We start from the raw sequence: 9,915 nt of genomic DNA, 5'->3' as shown, positions 1-9,915 counted from the left end.
GTGGGCAACAGATAAACAAGAGTGTGGGCTAGTAAACTCTATATCTGTAGAAGGACCAACTCACAACGCCCGCAGGCAGGATCCTATTAAACCCAAAGCCTTAGAGGCAGTTAAATATATAGTCACTAATTTAGAATCTAGAGGGGTAATTTAAAAAACCACCTCCACAACTAACTCCCCAGTTTGGCCCATCAGGAAGCCAGACGGGACCTGGAGGTTAACTATAGACTACACCCACCTTAACCGGGTGACTCCCAAGGCACATCCTATTGTGGCAAGCCCTGCCACTATTCTGAATTTGCTAACCCCAGGACACTCAGTATTCTCAGTCCTGGATGTAGCTAATGGATTTTGGAGTATTGCAAAGGAGAGTCAGGAGAAATTTGCATTTACAGTAGGAGACCAGCAGTATACTTGGACCCGAGTACCTCAGGGGTTCCATAGTTCTCCCTCCATCCTCCACAGGGCAATGGCAGAAGCAATAGCACGAGTGCCTTTGGAAGGGGATACTGTGATACTACAGTATGTAAATAATTTGCTAACTGCCAGTTCAAATAAAAAGGACTATTAAAAACCTTAGACAGACTGTTTATATATCTTTGCATGGCAGGACTTAAATTAAGCCCGAAGAAAGCTCAATTGCAATTGCAGAAGGTTTTATACCGAGGGCATAACATCTCCAAGGGAGAAAAGGCACTCACAGTAGACAAAAAGCAGGCAATTTTAGAGTTAAAGAAACCACAGACAGCTAAGGAAGTCTGGAAGGTCGTGGGACTCCTTAATTTCTGTAGAACCTATATACCGGAGCACTCAAGAGATGGTGGAACCATTTCAAAACCTCACTGGAGGGGGGAAAGCCTGCAAATGAGTTAGTAATATGGGGCACACAACAAGAGGAGGCATTTATAAAAATAAAACAGGCTTTAGCTTCCGCCCCCAGCCTGGGCTCACCCGATATGGGAAAGCCGTTCCACCTTTACTGCAGCCACAGCCGGACCCAGTACTCAGCTGTGCTAAGCCAGCTTCAGGGAGCATACCCACCTACCTTAAAACCCCTGTATCCCAGGGATTACCAGAGTTCATAGCAGCTCCCTGAGCTGTGAAAGCTTGTGACTCATACACTGTCACAGGGAAATTCGTGCTCCATACACCCCATACACTCATTGATCTCCTTAACAGATGCCCAGAGGAGTCAGTGGGAATCAACATTGTGCTTGCAAAACCGTAACTTCTTCATAGTAAAAAACAAAAAAATAAATGTAGCCAAATGTCTGAACAAAAAGGGAGAGGTACACGCATGTCTTATAGAGAAGAGGAAGTGTTGGGAAGAATTTTAAAAAAGCCATTAAAAATGCAAATATAGCTTTGTATGTAAATAAATCAAGAGAGTATAAAATTGGAGTGCCACATACAGAATGGGCAGTGGTACTCGGTGATGGGAAAGTGATAGCTTCAGGTCAGATGGAAGGATCAAAGTCGGCCCAAGAAGCAAGGCTAACAGCCCTCACTGAACGTTTGAGAGCGGGGAAAAGCAAGAAGCTCACTGTATACACAGACAGCAGGTATCCATTTGGAGTAGTGTGTGACTACATGGACGTGTGGTCATGCAGGGGTTTTATAACAACAACTGGCAAGCAAATTAATAATATGAAAGCAATTCAAGGCCTAACAGAAGCTGCCAAACTACCATCAGAACTAGCAGTAGTAAAAATAAAAGCACACAATTAAATCTCAAGTAAAAAACAAACAAAAAAAATTATTGGGGAAATAAACATTCAAAAAAATTGCACAAGCAAGTCCTATTAAGGTTTGTGCAGCTAGAGTGCCAAAAAAAGGAAGTACATTTTAAAAAGCTATATGCAACCATAAGCCCAGAAAAGAAAGTTAAAAAAACAAGGCTGTGTGTATAAAACTCACCTCTGGTATGGGCCGGGGAGGAGGAGCTGGTAGCCCCGGAGTCCATACAGACTCTACTGCGCCATGGCATCCACTCTCCAGCTCCTCTGAGGTAGAGACAAATGAGGGCCGCCCTGAAATACTGGTGGTGGCCAGCCATAAACAAAAATGCTTTATGATTTCTCAAAAAATGTGTAACATAGGCACTAGTAAATGTAGGTTAAAAAAAAAAAAGTGCCTCTGATTCACCAACCACGACCAGAGGGACTGTGGCAAAATTTGCAAATTGATTTTACTGGACCCTTGCCACAAAGCAGAGGGTACACTTACATTTTGGAAATTATTGACACCTTTCCCCAATGGGTAGAGGCATTCCCAACCAAGAACTGTACTGCCACAACAATATTTCTTTTGCCAGGATTCGAGCTAATACCCAGATGAGGTTTGCCACTGTCAACAGACTCTGACCAAGGAACTCACTTTACAGGGTGAGTAATAAAAGAGGCATGTAAAGCACTAGGAATAAAGCAAAAATTCCATATACCATACCACCCTGAAAGCTCAAAAATAATCAAAAACAATAAACAAAACAATAAAAACAGCCTTAACAAAAGCAATACTGGATACAGGAGAAGGATGAGCTCCTATGCTTCCTGCTATGTTGTATCAAATCAAAGAAAGCCCAAATAGGCTGACTCAACTGACACCCTTTGAGCTAATGACAGAAAGAGCAAGGAGAATGCCTAGCACTGTGACCCTCCCTGCAGGGGGATCTGGGCTTTTTGCAGACAGGCTGCAAAACTACGTCAAGGCATTAGACATAGAGTTAAAGAATTTATACAACCCAGTAGAAAAAAACAAACAAACCGAGCTGAATAATAATAGCAGTCTAGACAAACCTGCATTTAAAGTTGGGAATTTAGTAATGTGTCGCATTTATCCAGGGGTTAAAGGAATTTCTAAAGCCAAGATGGCAAGGCCCTATAAAGGTCCTTCTAACTACTAATACATGTGCACAGATGAAAGGAAAATTTAAAACATTTTGGCATCATCAAAATCAATTAAAATTGTTTAAATCAGCATCTGTCAATACTAACAATGCTTCCACGGGTGAACAAGAGGAGAAGGAAGAAGGACTGAAGGGTGACCAGGACAACCAGAGCGACCATGGGGAGGCTTCTGCTGTGTCTCCTGCTGTCCCTGTGATGCATGAGGAAGGATGCAAGTCGTGTGCCATGTGAAAAGGAGGACTGGGAATGGGTCACTAACCCCCCTCCTCCAGGTTTGCTTTGCTTTAATTGCCGCACTAAGGAAACACTTTAGCTTGTCCAAAACACGTGCAGTGGCCAATAAACAAATCTGGCCAGAAGTAAAGGTGGCACTGTGGTTAGGACATGAGCACACAGTAGAACGCAAGAAGGTCCAAATAAAATCACACACTGATGCTCACAACAACAGGGAGGCTAGTAACATTACAATTTTGATAACAACCGACTGCCCTGTTATCCGCTGGTGTCAGGTACTGGAGATTACGGAGTTTTTGGAAGAAATCTTGGAAGCGTATGAGCTACCCCTTTGAACAGGGCGAGGCTCTTTGATGATGCTGTGGCCCCCCTGAGACAAACAGTGTCTATACTCAATGCAACCAGTGTCCGAATTACCTTTAAAGGGGGAACAGCTGCGTACTACTAGTGAAGGGTACTAAAAGGTCTTGGGCTATCCCTCATTTGAGCACAACATTGAGCATATCGCCACGATGGCTTGGGAGGGAACGCACAGACCTCGATACTGGAATTTGTGGAGAAAGAAACCAAACACTCATGAAAGATCAAGCGCCAATTATACCAACCTGTGGAGGTTGGACTTGCTGATTCAGGATGGAGCTTACCACTTAACACACGGATGCAGGTAACCCCAAAGGCATGGCACATATTTGTTAAACGATGGCCCAAATTAGAATGTCCACAACTGGTAACAATTAACCGGGTTATCAGAGACAGAGTGGAACCACCCAATTGTGTGTCACACCCTGAACAAATCCCTGTTCCAGAACCAGGATTATAATGATAGGACCAGCACTACCGGTCCTCACCTTGGTGGTATTCCACACTTACAGGGTCGAGGTGCATATTCCTTTAGAGGTAACGAACAGACAATATGCAAAGGTCAGGCCTCAAATGAGTAGAAACATTATTAGCCTAACAAACCAAATTGGTGAGTGCTTAACTAGAGAGAGGATGGGATTACTAGATACCCTTGCAGAATCGTTTGGTGCAGGTAATTCTGTTTACAACACCTATACCATAGCACACCAAGCTGAAAGGAAGGACCAGCTGGAATCAAGGGTGGCAGATGCTATAATCTCTAATGCCCAGGGAGGACTGGATACTATTAAGGCCAGTCGATTTATCCTAGACAGCTTAAAGGATCTCTCAAACTCTGTATCCACCTCATCAGATATAACAAAATACCTGGGCCAAGAAGTCACCAGTCTGCTAATAAATGGGACAAAAATAAAGGCACTACAGGAGAGTTGTTGGAGAGCAGGACAAACTTTAGCCCTCATCACACGGGGAATTGTAACCGATCTCCTCAATGGCCGGGTCCACCCAGCCCTTATGGAAGCGGTGGGACCCTATATCCCATCCCCAGCGACTGCCCAGAACCACTCCATCAAGCTAAATGGAAAGCCCTGCCCCTCGAGACATCCATCCGTGTGCATGACGGTCCCCCGAAGGTCAACCATGACTGTTGATGGGACGTGGCTCCATCGTACTGCGTCAATGATGGGTAACCTAACATGGGATCCGGAATGGCACTACAGCACTAAGTATCTCGAGGAGGGGCTATAGGACCTGCAGGTGAAGATCGAGGAGTTGGTGTCCGAGGCCCAGAGGCATATTGGGGAAGGCCGTCTGAGGTACATTCAGATAGGGAAAACCATGGACCAGGCCCATGTGAAGCTCTTGAAGGGAAAGAACCAGGCCGTGGAGGTTAAAACGATGATTATGGGCGATGCCATCTCAGGGGATAAAGTCCCCTGGGGATGGATCTGGGTGCTATTTTGTCAAGTTATGTGGGGAGTCTATCCTGACATTCCTGATGGTACTGGTGCTTTACCGGCAACTCCGCAGTAGGCTGAGTACATTAAAATTGGTAAATGTGACCTGGCGGGTTAGGGAACCCTAGGGTCAAGAGGAGGGACTGAAGGGTTAAAATCCATGTGCATTTTATATAGCAACCTGGTATGTGGATTGTGTCAGCTCTTTTCCAGACCCAAACTCCAGAGTATGGTCAAGGGATTATATGCTCTGCATATGGGAAAGATGTCGTGAGTACAATCACCAATGCACTACAATCCTTAAGATTGGGAAGAGTTCCTGACTTACCGTATATACTCGATCATAAGCCAGTCTGTTTATAAGCCAACCCCCTGCAAAATGGGTAAGTACAAATGGAAAAAAAGGCGACACCCCGCAAGATGTGTAAATACAAATTGAAAAATTTTATGACCCATTCATAAGCCAACCCTATCATTCAGGGGTCAGCAAACTTTGGCTCCTGGGCCATCACGGAGATAAAGCTAAGTTAACAAAAAGTGTCCCGGTGCAGCAGCTGCTTACCCTGATGGGCCGGGACAGCAACAGGTGGGGAAATTTTGCGGGGGGGAGAAGCTGGGGGTCAGGGAGTAACCCCCTGTGACCCACCTTTCTTGCCTACATTCCCCCACTACGGTTACAGCTGAAATCGTTACTAGCCTGTAAGGAGACCCACTTTATACCATTACTAATGATATGGACAAAGCCCAACAAGTTTTTACCCAATTAATGAATGAAGGGAACGAGACTGAAACAACTCCCGGGGAAACGTTTGGATTAAAAGAATGAGTGATTAGCCAAGGAATTACAACTGGAATCAATGTCCTTATTTTCGGTTGCCGGCAGCACAGAGCCAACCAACCCGAGCCAAAACCTAGACAGACACCACGTGGGGAGGCACATGAATGTGGGTCCGTGGTGCCCATTCCAGACACCCGCCAAAACCTACCCAGGTATGGAACTGGCGCTGAACCAGTCTGCCCCCCCCGACCCCCCATTTCACACCCTCTGCCCCCTCCCCCCACTTCACACCCTCTGCCCCTCCCCCCGACCCCCCATTTCACACCCTCTGCCCCCTCCCCCCATTTCACACCCTCTGCCCCTCCCCCCCGACCCCCCATTTCACACCCTCTGCCCCTCCCCCACCTGACCCCCCACTTCACACCCTCTGCCCCTCCCCCACCTGACCCCCCATTTCACACCCTCTGCCCCTCCCCCACCTGGCCCCCCATTTCACACCCTCTGCCCCTCCCCCGCCTGACCCCCCCAGCCCCTCCCCCACCCCCGACTCCGGGAGTCTCGGTCCGGCCCCGCGCGCGCGCGGCTGCCCCCGGGTCTCTCCGCCAATCAGCGAGCGGGCCGGGACCCCCTCCCCCCGGCGCTGGGATCACGTCACTTCCGGCCCGAGGTGCGCCAGGATCGGGGCCCCAGCCTGGCCCCAGCCCCGCCCCGTACAGACCCCGCCCGGCCCCTGGCCCCGCCCCGCGGACGCGGCGACACCGGCTCGGACCCAGGAAGCGGGTTCGGCGGCGGCCGCCTGGGTTGGGAGTGCGCAGGCGCGCGGACCACGGACGGCGCATGCTCAGTGGCACCCGCTGAAGCCGCTGCGCCCTCACGCTGCCCTGACTGGGCCAGAAACTCCCCTGCGCGGGGGGGGGTCGCTGCCCAAATAGTGGAGACCCCCCCGCCCCCCGGGGTCACTGCGGGTGGCTGGACACAGGATACTGCTCCAGGGGGCTGCCTGAGCTCATTCCCCCCCCCAGGTGTGGGGCTGAGGGACACACCCAGGGCACTGGCCCATGTGGCCACAATGGTCCTGCTCCTGGGGGGGGGGCAGGGCCCCCCCATCACTGCACCACTGCAGGGAGGCGACACACACCGGGCAGCGGGTCGGGGTCTGGGCCCTGCAGGGCGGCTCAGCCCGGCCTTCCCGCTCCCTGCGGCTGCCCAGCTGGGGGTAGAGAAGTCCAGCAGGGCAGGGCGGGTCCCTGGCGTAGGGCGCTCAAGGTTGCCCCTGACCAGGGCAGCCATAGAGAGACTGCTGGCCTTGTCCATGCCTCCTGCTCAGCCGATTCCCAGGCTGGGGGCCCGGGGGGATGATTTATTGCCCTCATCACCCCTGGCAGTTAATGTTCAGCCTCAGCTGTGCCCCGCCACATGCTTTTGCCCCTGCCTTTTCTATCCAGATAACTTAATGAGCCCCATCACCATCATACCGGGGAGCAGCCATCCCCGCCCCTAGCTTTTCAGCTCTGAAACCCTCTAGATCCCTCCCACAGCGTACAATCCTTGTTCTTGCTCATCCCACTAAGTCATGGAGCCAGTACCTGGAGCATGTGTGGGGAGAGGTGGCGATGATGCGCGTTCAGCTCCAGCTAGTGCAGCCCTTTTTATAGTAACTTCAGGGCCGGCTCCAGACCCCAGCACGCCAAGCAGGTGTGTGGGGCGGCATTTTGCCTGCAGGGCGGCATTTGGCTCCGGCGTACCTGCCGCAGGCATGACTGCGGAGGGTCCCCTCTTCCCGCGGCTCCGCTTGAGCTCCCGCAGGCATGACTGCGGTGGGTGCGCTGGTCCCACGGCTCGGACGGAGCTCCTGCAGGCATGCCTGCGGATGCTCCACCGGAGCCGCGGGACCACCGCACCCGCCGCAGACAGTTCCTGCTTGGGGCGGCGTAATTTCTAGAGTCGCCCCTGAGTAACTTACAATAGCACCCCTAAGTAATTGTCGTCTGGCTTTGATCAAACTGTTGCCGGCACTCAGTGCCTGAGGTGGCAATGGTTGAGTTCGTTGCCCGGTATGTGCCACGCCAAAAGGACACGCCAGGGTGGAGAAGCAAACAGAACTTTATTTGAGATATCAAATAGGTGTAAGGAGCCACACAGGGCTCAAATCAAAAGCGCGCAAAACAAACATCTCGCATACCTTTTATACTTAAACATTGTAAGAAGTTACTGTTTTGGTTAATAACGTGAACATTACCCACCCAGAACCAAGTCTGCCTAGCTACTAACCGGTTCTTACTAGTTTCTTTCTTCTAGAAGGAGTAGCCCCTTTCACAAGGACAACTCAGGGTCAAACATGGAGTCTGGAGGAGAGTTGGTACACTATGGCTCAGAGCAAGAGGACTTCATCGGCTCTCATGGCCTTCCATCCTTTTGAGTTACCTGGTTTATGCCAAGTGCGTCCCCAACAACCATATCTACATTTTGTCTATTTTAATTAAAATAACTTCAATAAAAATATTAAATAGCCAATGAGAGTGTAGAAGGTAACTTGCGTAAGTATGATTTTAAACATTAAGAAGGAAGGCACTGTACAGCTGCGGTCAGGCTTAGGTTCTGAGGGATTACAAGTGTCCGTTACAAGGTTATGCCACGACATAACACAACCACCATGGACCCAGACTGGGGTGCGGGCGTTTTTAAAACCACTGTGCATAAGTGATCTCAGGTACATCACCCATAGAATGTATCCAGAGTCCAAGTCATTGATTATACCTGGGGTCGGCAACCTTTCAGCAGTGGTGTGCCGAGTCTTCATTTATTCATTTTAATTTAAGGTTTCAAGTGCTGGTAATACTTTTTCATGTTTTTTAGAAGGTCTCTATAAGTCTCTCTTTTACAATACAACAATAGTTTAGTTAAATAATATAAACAAGGTTTTCAAAATGTTTAAGAAGCTTAATTTTAAATTAAATTTAAATGATCTTACGCCGCTGGCCCGCTCAACCCACTGCTGGTCTGGGGTTCTTTTCACCTAGGCCAGCAATGGGCTGAGCGAGGCCTGCGGTCGGGACCCCGGCTGGCAAGAGTCAGGCAGCCAGAATCCCAGACTAGCAGCTGTCTGTGTGGGGCCACTGGCTGGGACCCCAGACCGGCAGTGGGTTGAGCAGCTCAGCCCACTGCCGCTCAGCGGTTCCATCTGCGGGCTCCTGCCAGCTGACATCCCTGCTGCCAGACCCGCTCAGCTCGCTGCCAGTCTGGAGTCCTGGTCCTCCCCACATACAGCGGGTAGCTACCTTCTCCCTGGTTCTGGCCCATTCTCTTCCTCTCTCTGCACTGAGCTGAGAGTGGGAATGCACTGAGCACAGGGATGGGGGTGAAGGGTCTGGCCAGGAGATACAATGAGGGAGGGGGCTCAGGATTGGGGCAGGAGATTTGCGTGTGGGGCACTTACTGGGGCAGCTTCCATTTGGTGTGAGGGGTACAGGCGGGAATGTGTGTACGGGTCTGTGCAGGAGCTCCCATTTGGTGCTGAGGGTGGGGGGTGGGGATGTGGGAGGGTGTCGGAGTCAGGGCTGGGGTCATGGGTGGGGGTGAAGCAGTCAAGCAGAGGGCTGGGTGTGTATGAAGGGGGCCCAGGGCAGGGGCCTGGAGGTGTGTGCAGAGCACAGGACTCAGGGCACAGGCCTGGTGTGTGCGCGGGGCTCTGGGCAGAGGGCTGGGGGGGGGCAGGGGGCTCGGTGGGGGGTGGGGCTCAGGGAAGAGGGCTCCCCCCAATCCTGCGGCCCCCAGCCAGCTCACCCACTCAGGGCCCCATGGCACACTGCACAAGCACAACTAGCGCCTGCGGCGAGAGAGTCCCTTCTGGCTGTGTCTGGAGGAGCTGCCCCTGGCGGCGCATAACCCCACAGTATGCGAGCTCCTCACCCCAGGCCTCTCCGGCCACCACCAATTCCCACTCGCCTGCACCTGCTACGTGCTCAGCGCCACCAGGCCACTGAGCTCTCTGCTCCTCCCAGCTCACGAACAGCAGGTACCGAGCCATGGCTGCAGCTGGGTGCCTCCTCCCAGGGACGCTCAGCAGCTGTCACTGCTGCTGCTGCTGCCAGCCTCTCCCGCCTCCACCATCCCTGCTCCCCCTTCCTGCCGCCGGGAGTCGGGTCCGGGTCCAGCAGCAAACCTGCTCCCCTGGAACACT

Source organism: Mauremys mutica, chromosome 26 (assembly GCF_020497125.1).
Source record: "Mauremys mutica isolate MM-2020 ecotype Southern chromosome 26, ASM2049712v1, whole genome shotgun sequence".
In the NCBI taxonomy this organism is placed as follows: Eukaryota; Metazoa; Chordata; order Testudines; family Geoemydidae; genus Mauremys; species Mauremys mutica.
Note: the sequence above shows the minus strand (reverse complement) of the source record.